The sequence below is a fragment of the Anastrepha obliqua genome, chromosome 3 (genome assembly GCF_027943255.1).
Source record: "Anastrepha obliqua isolate idAnaObli1 chromosome 3, idAnaObli1_1.0, whole genome shotgun sequence".
NCBI classification, from domain to species: Eukaryota; Metazoa; Arthropoda; class Insecta; order Diptera; family Tephritidae; genus Anastrepha; species Anastrepha obliqua.
Window position 1 is genome coordinate 12,384,957 of NC_072894.1, and position 18,217 is coordinate 12,403,173.

Here is an 18,217-nt window from a genome sequence, read left to right on the forward strand (position 1 = left end):
AATCCGAAATTTTCTTTGTGTCCGATGGCCAGTAAGTCGGTTTACCAGTTGAAATTTAACTACAGCCTGCACGTTGCCCAACTTTATACAATTCTTGTCCTTTTGTCGTAACGAGCCTTGAGCCTTCATGATTTTTATTACTTGATTTATGGTTTCACTAAAAACAGAAAAAAAGTTGAAGCTTGGACCTAACATTACAAAAATGAACTTATAGCAAAACGAAGAGATTTTATAAAATAATTTTTGAAATCGTATATCCCGTAAACAGTTTAGTTTTGGGTATCGTGTCATACAACTAAATTAATCAGAAATGCCTTAACTTACAATGCACTAAAGTATCTAGGACAGCTTTCCTGGTAACTCTCTATTTTATGGATTAACATGTATTGTATAAAGGTATATGAATTTTGGGGTTGGCTTATACCTAATTGTACTGCCCTTTCTCGACTTGAATTTGTTAGCAGCGCAAGCCTGCATATTCTTCTCCTACTGTCTGGGATCAGTGAGTTATTTTCCATACATTTTTGCAGTCTACATCCGAATCTGGTAATAAAATTGTTCCACTGTGTCAGAATTTTGAGAAATTGAGGGGGTTGAAGTCACTGTTTTAAGCATTTTTGAAAATTTTTTGCCAACTAAATCTGACAGTCCCAGCCAACGAAGCCACTGAACCTTTATTCGCCGAGGAGCGAGCGCTTGTAGAAAAACTTTTTCTATTATTTAATATTTCGTGCCCGGGGTTTCGAGTCCGGTAATCACGCACCAACGCATTTGGTGGCCACTAAAATTAAATTTAAGCAATAAAAAAAACAGAAAAGTAAGAGAAGTCTGCTTATTTACAGAAAACAAAGCAAAGTAAATTGAAAAGTACGAGGGGGGCCTTTTATATGTCGGGATTAGAGAAAACAAACAAATTTTAATCATCGAAAATCACTTTATTGTTTTTCAAAATATTCTCCATGAAGATCTATACACTTTTGCATGCGTTTGAACCAATTGTGGAAGCACTTTTGCCACTCTGAATGAGGTACCTCCAAAACATGCATTCTGAATGCCGCAACCGCCTCTTCAGGTGTCGAAAAACGTTGACCCCTCAGTATGTTTTTTACGTACGGAAATAAAAAGAAGTCATTCGGGGCCAAGTCAGGACTATACGGCGGATGACCCATTAATTCGATGTGTTGGGTGCTCAAAAATGTAGTTGTTTGAGCCGATGTGTGAGAGCTCGCATTGTCCTGGTGAAGAGTGATCCGTCTTTGGCGATTGATTTTCCTAATTTCTTGGAATACAACTGGGAAACAAGTGGTTGTACTCAGAATTTACTGTTCTGCGTTGTTCTAGTGGTACGGTTGCGACATGTCCAGTTTTTCCGAAAAAACAGGCGACCATTTGCTTGGAAGTGCTTCGTGCGCGAACAAGTTTTGTTGGATTTGGCTCATCTTGAAACACCCATACAGTCGACTGCTGTTTACTTTCGGGCTCATACGCGTAAATCCATGATTCATCACCTGTCACGATGTCATAGACGTGTTTTGAAGCCCCGCGATCGTAATTTTTGAGTATTTCCTTCGACCAATCGACACGAGCCTTTTTTTGAGCGATTGACAAATTGTGTGGGATCTAACGCGAACAAATTTTTTTGACAGTCAAATGTTTATGCAATATTGAATGTATGCTGGTCCCACTAATGCCTAAGATTGTCTCAATCTCACGATAGGTCACATGACGATCTTGCAATATCAGTTTGCGCACAGCGTCAATGGTTTTCGGAACAACAACTGATTTTGGACGACCTTCACGAAAATCGTCTTGGAGTGAACTACGACCACGATTGAATTCCCCATACCACCGATAAACACTGGTCCTTGATGGAGCTTCATCACCAAAAAATGAATTAAGTTCATCCATGCACGTCGAAAGTTGTAAAAAATAATCGCACGAAAATGTTCACGATTTAATTCCATTTTTGGACCGAGATGAATCTTTTAAGTTACTGTAAACAACACAAATAGCGCTGGTATTTCAAAACGTTCTGAATACGTAAAAGCCAAAAAATGTCAAACTTTGCGATACAGCTGTCAGTTGCCAGATTGCAACACCAGGGTTGCCAAATCCCGAAATATAAAAGGTACCCCTCGTATATGCAAAATTAAAAAAAAAACAAAATTATGATGCTTCACATTTTTCACATGAAACGAAGCGATGCTCCGGTCAATTCGATGCAAGCGACTGATGTGTTGGTATGGGGAAGCTGAGATGAAGGAGACTCACTTGTAATATTTATAAACGTAGTAATAAGTCAAGAGATGCCTTAATATTTCATTTATTTATTTTACTTTATTATAATTTATTAATATGAAAGGTACAAAAAAATGGAGAATCTAACCCCAAAACCTCTAGGTAAGAAAATCCCACCAATTTAAAAAAAGCAATCGTGCAGCATTTTCTATGAAAAATTACTTACCGATCTCAAACAACAAGCAAATTGTGTAGCTGATCTCCCGTCTATGAGAATTTAAAGCGAACGTCTAAGCCTTTAATTTATATCTTAGAATTTTTTTCCAGTGTCTTCATATCATTGAACTCTGCACCAAAACGTGAGTTTTGAATTTTTTAATGAGATCGATTAGAATTAATGAACTGAAAATTTTCAATCTAATTTTACATCACAAGCGCAGCAAAAAATTTCGAATCAACGCTTGGGGCACCGCAGCCACCATCGCCACTGACTAATCGTTGCGATTATAGTGATTACTTGACAGTTTACCACAGGCAGCTGCTGCACTTAAATTTTTACCATTTTTCTGCTCGTATTTCCTTTTTCTATTAACCGTCTTTGCTTGCCTATTTACTGTCGATCAGTAGTTTCAGGTAATTAATTTAGATTTGCGCTTTAAGCAATGCGCTTGTCAGCCATCAGTTAACTGCCAACAAATGGCTGCTGTACCATTTGCCATTGGAATTGGAATATACAAAATGTGTAGCAAAAACCCAAGAATTTAGTACTTTTCGAATTCAGAATTCAAGGAGCAGCGTTTGGTGTTGTGACAAACGAAACAAAAAAAGCAAAAAAAAACACAAATTTGCATCGACATTTGACGTTTGAGCTTCTAACATTTTCACATATCTTCTCTAGCAAACTTAAAGGTTTCCACAAAGTCGTCGTTGACTATGACTCAGTTATGCATACGTACTACACACACACACACACACACGCATATGCATATATAATTTACACAGTTGCATATGCCAACTATGAATATTTGTCGACTATTTGTGTAAAGTTTTAATTGCAAAATCAAATAAGGTGTCATTGTGGGAAATGTAATAAATTTATTGTACCGTCAAATACGACTTATGAATATAGAGAAGTCGCTTCAAAGCAAATGCTGGTACGGCGGCCAGAAGCAACAACAATTCTGGCAACAAGAACAATAGCGAGTTATAAAGCATTTGTTTGCAAATCAGCTGCGTCGGAGTGGCTGCGCTGGTTTTTCAAGAACAAGAAAATCTTCGTCGTCGCCAACTCAAAACTTTATAAATGTGCATATAAATAGAAAATACTTAGATTTACCAATCGACTGGGCAATATAATTGCGCAAATGCACATAGGTATTTACGCCAACGCTTTTTGCAAGTAATTGCAGACTCTCATGAACTGAAAGGCAATAAAGCTTATGTTCATTCAAATGAAAATATATACTTACATGTACTTCATTTGTATTAAGGTGCTTCATCAAACAAAGTTGCATTTTTACAATGAAAATATAAAACTTACTAAATTTTAAGACTTCCGCCAAAATATTTCGGAAACACATGAACATTTATGGGGTTACATGGGTTTCATCGGGTAAAAAAAGGCCTATTTTCAATATTTTTTTTCTATGTAAAAAATTATTTATTTAATTATTAAAAATAATTTCTGAAATTTTCAAAAAACTAAAAATTAAAACTCCTCCATTGTGCCGACATATCCGGTGACCCCTCAAAAAAAAGGTGCGCCCGCGTTGTCAGCATAACTCCTCACAGGCTCATTAAAGATGAAAAAACAAAAATTAGTGCTTTAGTTAAGACCACGAGCTTGAACGAAGGAAAGAAAGGATCGGTTGAATAGTTTTCGAGAACATTTGACAACCGACTTTGAAAACACGGTTCCGAGAAAAACGCGTTTAAAGTTTTGAGCAACAATAAAAGTGGCTTGGAGCGCACACAATCCAAAGGCTATATCTCCGAATTTATTATTCGGATCGGCTTAAAAATTTAGGATAATATTTCTGAGATGTTGTAAAAATTAATAAGCCAAAAAAAAAAAAATAAATCGATTTTTTTAACCAACGAAACCCATGTAACCCCTTATGTAAGCTGCACTGATTTGAAACTAACTGCAAAAATCAAATTTTTTATAAATAAAATTAGTTAATAGAAGGGCTTACAGGTATGCATAAAAGTATGCATAGAACTGTTTAAAAATTTTGAGAATATTAAGGGGGCAGCTCCTGCAGACAACGAGTTTTTCAATAATGTTTTTGTGAAAGACTGAGAGTATTTATTATCTTAAAATAGTTTATTTATTTATTTATTTACAGACGTGAAATAATAATGCAATTATTCTTACACGTAAAAAAGGAGCACTGGCTGCCAGGACCTTCGGCTTGTTGATGTAAAAGTAACAGATAGTTAGCTTAAGGGGTAACACCACTGTACACGCGTAAAATAAACACGATTTTTAAAGAATTTTTTTGTATAGAAGGAAAGGGAAAACAATCACTCTGATTTGGGAAGTTATTACTTATATACTAAAATACAAAACTACAAAGTTTGATCGAAAAATTTTACAAAATGGTGGCATTGGAGACATTTTTGTAATGTGGTTTCTCTGAAGGAGCTCCGCGGCACGCAGCACAGAGGGTGCAAATTTTAATCTGGAACAAAGAAACATTTTTTTTCTTAATCTAGATAAGAATAGCTAGAGAAACACGTAGGGGATTTAAAAAATATTTATTTTTTGTGGAATTAACAAGCATTTGAAGGAAAACACTCTATTTTGGACTAAAAAAACGGCACTTAAATAATTATAACAATCGTTTAAATTAATCTATCGAAAATTCCCTACGCTCTTCTCTTAAGAAGGTTATTATACAGACCTGATTAAAAATATTTAAAATTGTTTGAGTTATGCTGCGTGCCAATTTCAGAAAACGTGTTTTGAGAAAAACGCGTTTAAAGTTTGGAAATTTGGAGAAGTCGTTAGGTGGCAGTCACTAACGGTTGGTTAAAAGCTTCAAATATTTATGAAATAAACTTCGGTAACGTATAAAACTTTTTGTTCTGTATTTTAAAAGGTTCAAGGTTCAAAGGTTTTAAGTTATAAAAAAAAATCAATTTTTTGAAATTTCTACAGTGGTGTTACCCCTTAAAGGTCTTACGTGTAAAACGAGACTAGAAAACTTAATTATATTAATTAAAACTATGGTAAAAATATAGTAACTATGTTAGAGGAGCAAACATCAAATCAATTTCTTCAATCCAGATTTAACTAGAAATTCTGACATTTTTGGTATATTTTCTGAGGAAGTAGTTCTTAATAGTGTAGAAGGTCTTTGGTTTCGGAAGACACTTTTCCTGATTTGTTCAAAATGTGGGCAGGCGTCGAGTAGGTGGCGGACTGTTAAAGATGGTGAATGGCAGTGCTGGCAGCAAGTATGGCTGAAACCATTAAAAACGTATGAATGTGTGGCGATTGTGTCCCTAGACGAAGGCTGACAAATGATTTGATATCGTTGCAACGGCAATTCAATGGGTGGTTTGGGTTTAGCCTGTTTGGATTATTTACGATACAATGATGGGAAGAGGATCATCAGTTGACCATTCGTGCATTATAATGTCGGGATTAGAGAACAAAAACAAATTTTAATCATCGAAAATCACTTAATTGTTTTTCAAAATATTCACCATGAAGATCTATACACTTTTGCATGCGTTTGATCCAATTGTCGAAGCACTTTTGCCACTCTGAATGAGGTAACTCCAAAACATGCATTCTGAATGCCGCAACCGCTTCTTCATGTGTCGAAAAACGTTGACCTCTCAGTTTGTTTTTTACGTACGGGAATAAAAAGAAGTCATTCGGTGCCAAGTCAGAACTATACGGCGGATGACCCAATAATTCAATGTTTTGGGTGCTCAAAAATGCAGTTGTTTGAGCCGATGTGTGAGAGCTCGCATTGTCCTGGTGAAGAGTGATCCGTCTTTGGCGATTGGTTTTCCTAATTTCTTGGAAGACAACTGGCAAACAAATGGTTGTGTACCACTCAGAATTTACTGTTCTTCGTTGTTCTAGTGGTACAGTTGCGACATGTCCAGTTTTTCCGAAAAAACAGACGACCATTTGCTAGGAAGTGCTTCGTGCGCGAACAAGTTTTGTTGGATTTGGCTCATCTTGAAACACCCATACAGTCGACTGCTGTTTACTTTCGGGCTCATACGCGTAAATCCATGATTCATCACCTGTCACGATGTCATAGACGTGTCTCGAAGCCCCGCGATCGTATTTTTTGAGCATTTCCTTCGATCAATCGACACGAGACTTTTTTTGAGCGATTGACAAATTGTGTGGGATCCAACGCGAACAAATTTTTTTGTTAGTCAAATGTTTATGCAATATTGAATGTATGCTGGTCCCATTAATGTCTAAGATTGTCTCAATCTCACGATAGGTCACATGACGATCTTGCAATATCAGTTCGCGCACAGCATCAATGGTTTTCGGAACAACAACTGATTTTGGACGACCTTCACGAAAATCGTCTTGGAGTGAACTACGACCACGATTGAATTCCCCATACCATCGATAAACACTGGTCCTTGATGGAGCTTCATCACCAAAAAATGAATTAAGTTCATCCATGCACGTCGAAAGTTGTAAAAAATAATCGCACGAAAATGTTCACGATTTAATTCCATTTTTGGACCGAGATGAATCTTTTAAGTTACTGTAAACAACACAAATAGCGCTGGTATTTCAAAACGTTCTGAGTACGTAAAATCCAAAAAATGTCAAACTTTGCGATACAGCTGTCAGTTCCCAGATTGCAACACCAGGGTTGCCAAATCCCGAAATATAAAAGGCACCCCTCGTAGTGCCCGTGATATATAAATTTGCATACGTCTTTTTTCGAAATATAGTCGAAAGTTATTAATGGTTCTTTCCCAGCGAGTTTAGCCCGTTTGTCCGCTAGATTGTTCCCTCTTTTGCCTGCATGGCCTGGAACCCACATAAGTTTTATTCGTTCGCTATTTTTAAATAATTTGCTCCGGATACAGGCTATGATGTGCATCTTGTTCATTGTGTTCGTTATCGAATAAATGACTGATTTACTATCCGAGCCAATTACTGCTTTCAGTAACGAGTTTTCAGTCAAGATAATACCATGAAGGATCGCTGCAGCTTCGGCTGTAAAAACAGAGGCATTCCTAGGGAGGAGGCCGGCCGTGATTGTTTCTCCTTTCGAGTCGACAACTGCAAACGAGGTGTTAGTATCAGTTTTTGACCCATCAGTGAAAATTAAGCTCCATTCGGGAAGTAGAGGAGTTGTGACTTCTGTAAAAAGGCGTTGGTAGACAGTAGCATTGGTGTGATTTTTACCATATTTTGCTAGATTTAATATAAAATTAGCCTTTTTCATCAACCATGGGGGAAACAGTACATTTTGACGAAGTGAAGCAAAAGTGATACCAATCTCTCTGGCGTAATCGATGCACAGTGCAATCGTCGATTTGCGACGTGGGGCCTTACTTCTTTGAAACTCGCCTACCACTGCTTCATATAAAGCGCTGTTGTAGCAAAGAAATAGCTTTTTTCGTTAAAATAAATTACATAAAACAGTCATACATAAATGAATATACAAAAACAAAATGATTGCGCTAGAGCTGCTCAATCGTGGCTCCTTTGATCTGCGTTGGGGAATGTACAGCCCCTTGTAATCAACTGCAATCAACCAGACTAAAATATTTAATTAAAATAAGTTATTTCACATTGCGCTTACCTATTTTTAACGACAAAAAAAATTAAAATTTTAAGTGAAAAAGAAAAAAATTACTTTTTTTTATAAACAAATTGATGAAAACAATAATTTTAATGATAATTAATATAAAATTTAATTTACATACAAAGGTCAATATGTTAAAGAATAGCCCTGTAAAATTTTAAGTTGATATCTTAATATTCGACAGCGAGGAAAAAGACGTATTTCGAGAGACGAGCATAACAAATCGCTCAGTAAGCAGTTTCTGCTAGGGTGTTACCGCAGGCCTCACCTATGCAGACACCTGCTACTCCTCGTTAAATCAATTTGTTGTAAGTGCAAACCCATTGATCTGTCTGACTAAGCTTAGCGATATAGTTCAAGAACGATGAGCCAAAGCATCTAAACCTACGGGCATGCCCCGCAGCGCAGTGTCAAAGAGGATTACTGAAAGAGTCGTCCTTCTCCTCATTCTTGCAACTTTTACAATAGTTGAAATGAGGTACACTCAATCTTTGAGCAAAGATAGTGGCCTGTGGCAAAGGCAACTAAAATAGAGACGATTGAGTAGCGTCTTTTTGCACCTGACGTCCAAATCAGGCCAAATTCGTTTTTTCGCATTACATACCAGACCCCCGTCAACCCGTCTCGTATTGGTTGAAGTGATAATGCTACTTGTAGCACGCAGTTTTTAAGGAGAGAGACACGTGGTAGGGCCCATATCAAGTGAATGCGGAAATATTCCGCCATCTTGTTAAGAGATGCCTGGCACTTGCGATCAATTATGGAATGAGAATCGCAGCTTGGGTATCAGAATAGTTATAGATTTCACTGTTTTCCAGACACCAGCGTCATTAATGACTAGATTTTCAGGCTGAAATACGCTACAATGACTAGGAAGATAAACCAAAACGCTTACTTTGGGCTTCTTACAGTAGACACCAAAGTCAACTTTACCGTGAAGTTGAGCCATTAGTAATCAATCGTTAGCAGTTTTTTCTACCAGATTATTGTCAACTCACTCACGACTAGCTGAAATTGTGGTACTAAATAATCTCTTCAAATATGGTCATCCTAACAAACGTCAACAGACCTACATCGAGTGTTATGTCCTAATTAGTTAAGTGCGTAGTCTCGCAAGATAACTGCCGGGACACTTCATACAAAGTGGTAAACGAATGTAGAGGTATTCTAAATGAGCAGGCTAAGCGGGACACCACGAATGCTGTCTGGACGCAGATAAATTCCTGGAAACTGCAGCGCGCACGAGCTTGAAAGAAAGCGAACTGATCTTAACTCTTCTGTCCAATGTGTGAGCATCCAATCTATAGATAAGCTTAGTCTGTAACGCACAAGTCAACAGTAGATGGTGCATAGATCCCACTTGTGCGAGGTAACTAGACGCGTCAGATCTTAAGGGAACAGGCATAGTACAGTGGTCTAGTACGCCAATCTAGACTGTAAGGCCGGCCAGTACGGTAGTTATTGTACGTAGTTGTGGTCATAACTGGACATTGTATGGGAGTTCCCTCAAATGACTTCTGTTTCAGCTGCAGAAACGAGAAGGAAATATCCAGCTCATGCAACATGTATGTCTTAACTCTGACTTCTTTGGATGTTTGGCAGACCTGGAAACCGCAGTCATCTACGATTTTCATCGTTTATTAGAGAGACGAGTTGATTTACCCACATGGGGAATTTGAGGAGAATAATTGAGCTAAAACAAGTGGTATCACAATGGGCCGTCAGACGTATGTGGGCTCTTCCACATTCTTATAGAGAAGAGCAATCACCGCTACCATTATCGACATCAAACTTTCCTCGAGAAACAAAGTCGAAGAGCGTTGAAGAATTTCCAAAAAATAATTATATCCTTTGAAACATCAATAGGAGCCTTAGTACTATAAGTCGTTTTGTGAAACGTAACAGCCTAAGCAAAACATATCAAAAGGCTCAGAATTTTGTGAGAGGTCGATGCAACCTTGTCTGCTCGTCTGTTCGTGAGACACTTTGGTGCTGAAAATGGTTAAATCGTGTGAATAACCACGCCCATGTCCCTTATAACCCTTAAAATGTTAACTTTCAAGAAGGAATGAAGGAAAGAAAAAATGTGGCATCTCTATTTTAAATAAAGTAAAATTATCAAAATTTGATTGCGGTGATGAACACAAAAAATAAACATTTGGGTAAACATTATAATTGGATAACGACTTTTTAAAACTCGCCCGAAGTTAGTACCTGTGTTGTTGTCAATTTATACATACATACTTACATATATTAACCCGTTGTTCCTAGGTGGAACGTAGTGCTTTCTATTTAGATCCGTCATAAATTTTATTGAGCTCACTTAAAAACCACCCCTTTTATTATGTCCTAAGACTAAATCTTCATCTGTCCCTCTGATGTTACTGGCTACAACTCTCACTGTCACTGAGTTTGTTTGGTTCCAAAATTAGCAACCAGCGAACAAATTCGTTCCTGACCGAATCCAGCACTGCCTTACTTGTTATGCTGTGTTGTTGTATTTTATCGCATAAGCGCTGCGTGTGGGATCTGAAATACTTTCAATGTTTATTCAGCTTCAAACTATTTCATCTGAGTTGATTTGCATAAAGTGATGTTGTTGAACAGATTTTGCGCGCGCCACTTTAAAACTTTGTGGAATTATAATAGTTAAGGAAGCAAACTTTCACAGTTAATAAATTTAAATCGGTAAATATGGGCTGCTAATTCCTAGGTGTGTATTTTATAAATAAGTAAAGGAGGTAGAAAATTGAAGTCTGCTCGCAGGGTTGCATTGAAGGCCAGTCAAAGTACTATAAAAAAATGTAAAATTAATGCGGGAGAAGTAATCCTTAAGCGAATTTGCCTTAATAAATTCCAATAAAGTTCAGAGAGTAAGTTTTTAAGCATTGATATATATTGCAGGAATATATTTATTTCGAGTTTTCATATGTTCAAAAGAAACACCTAATGTCGCCTACTATATCCCTGTGGCCTGGCACCCAAATAAGGTGTACTTTGTAGTATTTGGATACGCCATTTAGAAGTTTAAAATATTTAATCACTGTTTTGGACGAGTGTGTTTTAGATTCTAGTGCTTTTATTGCCACTTGACTGCCCGAGTATATGGAGACCTCAGTTGTGGACAATACTCTCGTTTTTACTACCGTAAGTCCCTATTTTATGACAGTGACTTCCGCCTGAAATACACTGCAATGAGCAGATATGCGAAATGATTGGCTAGTCCCGAGTTCATCGGAGTAAACCCCTTCACCTACTTTGTTATCTAGTTTTGAGTCATCTGTTCTTGGTTCTGGCATAGCATTCAAAATTTTATTTTGCCTGCAATAAAGTTAAAGTTCACTGCGTTCATAATTCAATGAGCAGGAACTGTAGAGGTCTAGAATTTGTTCTCTATTATGACTTTGACAATTTGCTGAATTAACTTGGTGGCACAATTCGTAGTTTTTTCTATTTTTTCTGAACGATTTTTTTTTTGTTTTTGTTTTTTTTTTTTTGTGTATTTTGCATTTATACGCTTTTCTGTACTTTTTGGGTCACGCGGCGGATGAGTAATGCGCAACAAATGCGCGTCATAAATCCAAATTGACGCCAAATTAATGGCGCGTTGGCGCGAATAGATTGCGACGTTGAACGGCCAAAAACAAATCTAAGGCAAAAAAATTAAAATACGAAATACAAATTAAGAATAAAATAAGCTTGCATGCGGTGCGAACGAGTACTGTCAAGCTGTGCTCAAATCTCTAAGTTAGCCAGTTATATTGAAGCCACCAGTTTTTCGGTGATTCCGCCTTGGTACTTTTAATATTTTTTGTTTGTTTTTTTTTTTGGTTTTTTGCTGCTTGCATTCGCAGCTGGTGACAGTCGTATTCAATTAGACGGTGTCACTTAACAGTGTTTTTGAGTGCCTAAAGTGCTTTTGCTTGTGGCTAACAACTAACTAACACTTGTAACTAATTAAACTGCCTAAAATATGGACTGACAACTGTTTAACAACTTTCCAACAACCGAACAACAGCAGCAACACACTCGTCCTTTTGTTCGACATGTTGCAGCAACGTGGTAATCTCTTTGTAGCAGCTGCTTGAAGTCACTGTGCGTCCTCGCGTTGCACATTTTTTTTATTCATTTTTTTGTATTTTTGTTTTCACACAGCAAGTCCACAGCGATCCATATATGAAAGTGCTCTGGCTTCACCTACAAGTTCATTGCTTAAGTCTTCTGTCTTTTGCGGTGGCTGCGTCGGTGGTTACGCTAATTTGTATTTCTGCTGCTGCCGGTCGATAACAATTTTCCTGGTTATAGGTCGAGCTAATATTTTCTCGAGTTTTTGTTGTTATTGCCGTTGTTATTTAGTACAATTGTGGTATGTTATGTTTGTTAACATGCAGTAGTAGTTGTTGGTACACATTCGCGTGTGCTGAATGGGTTAAATTTGTGCTAGTGCTTGCATTCGTTCGCTGCATTGAGTTATAAAGACGTGTATGTGTATGAAGTTGTATGCATATAGAATGTTTTTGTTCGGTTGATCCTTTGCTTTGCGATTTTGCTCTCATTGTTAGCATTGCCGGAACGCTGGTGTCATTTGAATTTTTATTTTTATGTCTCCATTGAGTTTTGTGCAACATGTTGCATAACATGTTCTTCTGCGCTGCATGCCTTTGCCGGCATATAATAGTGCGCCGCGTATGCAAATAAAGACATATGTAATGGTGTAAGTAGATATGCATATTAGGGTGGTCCACAAGTAATCGAATTATTGAATACTTATTTCGCCACCCGCCAGAAGTGTTCCGTATTCAAAGGACAAATTATTTCAACGAGATATACAGGGTGAACGATATGAAGTGTTACCTATTCAAAACACCATAATTTTTTTGTGTGAAATTAATTTTTATTGATTTCAAAGTCAAAATTTTTCGAAAATGATTACAATTCATTTCATATTCACTTTAGCTCGATATGACCACCTTTTGCCTTGACTATAGCCTTCAAACGGTCAACAAATGAGTTGCATGCTGCACGAATGTCTTCTTGAGGTATTTTGGCCCATTCTCGTATAATCGCTTTTTTCGGCGCATCCATACTGGCATATTTTTTAGTCCTCACCTTGCTCTCCAAAATGGAGTAGATGGAGTAATCCATCGGATTTGCGTCTGGCGAATTCGAAAGCCATTGTGTGGACGAAATGAAGTGTGAAGCATGATTTTTTAAACATTCTTGGTTCACACTTTATGAGACGGTGCCGAGTCCTGTTGGAACGTCCATGGTCTACGACCGAAATGTTTGCGTGCCCATGGCTCTAAAGCAACTTCTAAAACATTTTCGCGATAATAAGTCGCATTCACTTTGACATCAGGCTCGACAAAAACGATTGGAGAGCGTTCATCAGCGGTCACTGCGGCCCAAACCATTACTTGCGATGGGAAATTGCTTCGAGTGGCCATACGTAGGCTCAAATTCTCGTATGAGCGTTCGGTCAAGTAAACTGCTCAATTGGGAAATTTTTTTCGTCAGAAAACACAATGTTAGGAAATTCGCCACGTTCGTGCAAGCGCAACAACTCCTTTGCTCTTTCGCACCGAACTTTGTTTTGCTGGGGTGAAAGATCGTGTGCTTTTTGGAACTTGTAAGCCTTGACCTTGAGCTCATTTTTCAATATGCGTCGAATGCTGTCTTGGGATATTTTCAGTTCTTCGACCATTTTTCTTCTACTTCGACGTAGATTTCGTTCAAGTCGAGCCTTGACTTTCCGAACCATTTCTGGCGTTGTTGCGGTTTTTTTTTTGGTCCACCTCCATAGCGTTTTGTAATGCTACCAGTATCATTGTAGCGTTTTATAGTGCGATACACAAACATTTTATTCACTTTGAGTTGACTGAGCTCACGAACAATGGCTGGTTGTGATTTTCCAGCCAAATATAATATAACGCAATCACACTATTACGTTTGAATTTCATCACAGAAAAAAAAATTCAACAAAACTGAGACGCAAATGCTTTTGATCGCTTATAAACAATATATTGAACTATCATAAGAACAATTTTGACGTTGATGTTATGAGCTGTTTTTCAGATACAATCAGTGTGAAGTTGGTAGCACTCCATATCGTTCACCCTCTTTGCTCATCCCACTTCATAATGAAGCACAGGACAACAACAAAACTCTTGAATCTATCCCTATCCAATACCATTCCTTTTATTTCTCTTTGCCTTCTGCAAGTGTGCGTGGGTGCCACCTTCTGCATGACCCCTGTGGGCTCGATTAGATGGCTTGCCTTGTAATACCATCTCCAGGTTTTCTAAGCGTATCGCTAATTCAACTCAATTTTCTTTTTAGAATATTTGGCCACCTCATTTTCATTACCTCCTAAGGCAGCGATTTGCAAAAGAGTGCCTGCCTTGTATTAATCGTGGTGCAGCAGTTCAGCATATTTCCTATCCGTGTAGTAAAACAGACATGGCGTTTGAGTTAAATACTCTTAATTTAGTGCCCCGTGACAGGAATGAGGTGCTCCGGATGTTTTCTTTGCTGCGATTGTATTTTATTTTACGATTTATATTTATTTTGTTTTCGAAGTCTTCACTACTACCACCAGAAATGGAAATAATGCATCCTAGATAGCAGTTGGAAACTTTGAACTTCCTCCATAGGTGTTGACTTGGGTTTTAGAGACATTGCTGTTTAGTCGCACTTTCAATGCCAGTGTCGATATTGATTTGAATTTTCATGCCATGTCACCGTAGTTGTGCGCAAGTATGCAACTATCGGCGACGTAAGCGAGGTCGTTTAAGAATCCACGGGTGATGCCGCTCTGATTAACTATATCCCGACCTAAGATGGCGTCTGGGACAATGTTAGCGGAAGTGGGACGATTTTCTTTGGCTCGGCTTCTTTGAAGTACAGCACATTCACAAAGGCGATATTGTACTGACTCAACTTCTTCTGCTTCTCCACAGTTTCTGCTGAAGCGTTATAAGATCCGTTATAACACCTATGAGGACGCTGGTAGTTGATCTGTTGCGTATACAAATATACAGAACATTCTGTATGGCGTTGAAATAAATATTCTGTACATTCAATTTTCGTGGTGCACCCTAGCACGCATACATAGGTATGGTGTAGGTGGTGTAGATGCATTACTATTTGCGTTGAACTATTTTCCATACTAATAATATTTGGCCGCATAAAAAGTTTGGCTAAGCAATGGTGCGAATAATTCTCAAGAGCATTTCAGCCATAACAAAGTTTTTCCTGAAAACCATTTGCATTTCCGTACAACATAAAACTGCAAGCCCTCCACAAATTGGAGCATCACTGTGCCAAATTGTAATTTTTTTCTTTTATTACTTCCCAAGCCAAACCAGCCTGATTTAGGCCGATTAGTCCACTGGCAATATTCTCGAAAATATTAGAAAGAATACGAGTACTGGGAGCTCAATAAAGTATTTCTGAGTATCAATTCGGTTTCAGACAGATGCGCGGTACGCCAAGGCAAAGTCAATAGTTAGTTAAAACCATAATTGGATGTATAGTGGGGGTGAAAAAAAGTATTGTAATATTGTATTAAATAAAAAAAAAACTGCCCAGTCCTCTCTACCTCTTCCTGAGGTCATATATAAGCCAGAGGTATTTTCGATATTCATGAAATGAAGGCAGGAGTTCTACACGGCAGTGTACCTGGACTAACGCTTTGGACAATTTTCACTGCTGACATGCCAATACTAGAGAAGTATAACTTAGCAGCTACCACCTATGAGCAATGTTTTCTTCTGCTTCCCACTCAGCTAATAAAGAGCTTCTGAAGTTGTTCAAATGCAATTAAACGAATTAAAAACTTGCCTTCGAAAATGAAACACCTTGGAAAATGCTTCCAAATCTCATCGTGCCACATTTACACTGAGAAAAGAAGACTGCCCTAGTGTCAATATTAATCAAATCCAGTAGCGCTATGTATCTCGGACTCCAATGGGAAAGGTGACTAACATGGCGACAACACATCACAGCTAAAATATCTGAAAATCAGTCCTAAGAACAGAATTCTTCTTTACAAGACTATGTTAACACCTGTTTGGCCATATGGTGTACAAATCTGGGATACTGCAAGAAAATCGAACGTAGATGTGATCCAAAGATGCCAGTCAAAAACATTCTAACTAATTAGAATGCTCCGTCGTATGTCAAAAATACGCACGCACACAGAACTTTAATATAATTCAGTGATAAAAGCTGAAGTAAAAAATATACAGCGGAAGATACATAAACAGATTAAACTGGCATCCTAACGTTCACGCCATCAATTTGTTCGACAACAGCGAGGATAATCGACGACCACAAAGTTTACATCTCGCGGACTTGCCGTTTAGAACTAAATTCTAATTTAATAATGTTAATACTTATTTTTAGTATTATTTCACATAGTTAAAGCACAAAATTTATTTTGAAAAATGCAAACACTTATTTGTATGCACTTGCAGCATCATCTTAGGAAACTTACCTGTCACTTTTGCTACACAAATAAAATTACTAGGAGTTATACACAGTCAAATAAGGGATGATTTTTTAAGAGCTATAGGAAAGATTTTCAAAAACACACGTAAAATTCAGAAAAATGCATGAAATTGAACAGTCCATATAATTTAATGTTTGAAGATTATTTCATGCAAATGTTGACTGCGACTGCGCTTCAAATGGTCCATCCGCTTAGTCCAATTTTGGCATACTCTTTCCAATGTTTCAGGCGGCATCTCACATATAAATGCTTTAATGTTGTCTTCCAATGCGTTAATTGAAGCAGGCTTGTCTGAATAGACATGAGCTTTAACATAGCCCCACAAAAAGTAACCTAAAGGCGTTATATCGCACGATCTGGGTGAACGTGAAATAAAATGCTCACCGAACTCGCCTCTCAACAAGTCCATTGTTACGCGTGCTGTGTGGCATGTGGCACCGTCTTGCTGAAACCACATGTCATGCAAGTCAAGCTCTTGCATTTTGCGCAAAAAAAGTTACGATTTGCAGCATCTTTGAAGAAGAACGGTCCAATGATATCTCCAGCCCATAAACCGCACCAAACTGTGACCCTTTCTGCATACATTGGTAGCTCTTGCAATTCTTCTGGTAGATCTTCACTCCAAAATCGACAATTCTGCTTATTTACGTACCCATCCAAAAATGAGCTTCGTCGCTGAACACAATTTTTCGATAAAAAAGTGGATCTTCGCCCAACTTTCCAAGAGCCCATTCACCAAAAATTTTGCGTTGCGGTAGGCCGTTCGGCTTCAATTCTTGCACCAGCTGTATTTTGAAAGGCTTCACACCTAAATCCTTTCACAAAATTGTCCACGTTGTTGAGTAACAGAGGCCCAATTGCTGCGAACGGCGACGAATCGATAATTGATGGTCATCATTAACACTGGTCGATACAGCTGCGATATTTTCTTCAGTTCGCACTCTAAGTAAGCGTGTTGGTGGTTTGATGCCCAATAATGTAAATTTGGTTCTAAATTTAGTCACAATAGCTCGAATAGCCGCTTCAGTGGGTCGATTAAATTGACCATAAAATGGAAGAAGCACGCGATAAACTTTGTTAACAGAACCCGAATTTTTATAATAAAATTCAATGATTTGTAAGCGTTGTTCGTTTGTAAGACGATTCTTGTTTAAATTATAGACCAAACTGAAGAGGTTTGACAGTGAAACAAAACACGAAACGTGCGTCGGCTGTTTAAACCAACTGTTTAAAAAGATAATAGCTAAAAAATCACCCGTTATTGAAGCCAATATTAACTCTGCAACGAGACATGGCTCTCCAAAAACTTTCTAAAATAATTCTTAAACGCCACGAGGAGTTGTTGTGCCAATTCTTAAGAACCTTTTTGTTATTGAACGCAACGCCGTTCATATGGTTTGACAGGAAACGGAAAAGATGGTAATCGATCGGCGGTTGCTGAAGGACCTTCTATTCGAGCCCTTTGATTGCGGCTTTGACGACTTGTGCAGCAGGGGGCCTGGAGTTGTCGTGAAGAAGTGTAGTTTGACCATGTAGATGCGTCAAAACTCTAATAAATCAGCATTGGAACAACGTAGAGGGTCTTAGACACTCTAAAAAGTTCTTAACGCGTTAAACAAAACGAGCATTCGCACTCTCACAGGCGCCCTCACGGGTC